Here is a 563-nt window from a genome sequence, read left to right as displayed (position 1 = left end):
AAACAATATGTCGTTTTAATTTGTGTAAGGGATGATTGTTGATAATTATTAATTATTATTCTGTTCTCAATATTTAAGTAAGTATCTAGCGTTTTATTAAGTAGTGTAGGTATCTATTTTCCGTTGACTCTAGACTTGCAAGTTGCACGTCGGATTCTCAACCTACGCAGAGTGCAATTACGTGTAATAACAGGGACACGGCCCTTTCAACAAACATGTCTTTAATTTAAGGATCACAGATAGTCCGTCAGATACGCAATTTTGGTAGTAAGACTAGTGATGCAACGAATACGAATACGAATATTCGTATTCGCCGAATAGTAGACATTTACCGAATATTCGTATTCGGCGAATATACGAATATTTAAAAACGAATATTTTTGTACGCAACTCTATTTACTACAGATATAAAAATCGCGCGTAAAAATATGACGTGTGCAGAGACTGCTGATCCACTGGCCTTTTTGCGAGAAAATGCCCATTTTCCAAGTCAGAAAAAACTCGCCCAAAAATATTTTTCACTGAAGCCATGTACAGTCGCTTCGGAAAGACTTTTTTCAACG

This window comes from Colias croceus, chromosome 23 (genome assembly GCF_905220415.1).
Source record: "Colias croceus chromosome 23, ilColCroc2.1".
NCBI classification, from domain to species: domain Eukaryota; kingdom Metazoa; phylum Arthropoda; class Insecta; order Lepidoptera; family Pieridae; genus Colias; species Colias croceus.
The sequence above is the reverse complement of the archived record's forward strand: the minus strand, read 5'-3'. Positions refer to the sequence as shown.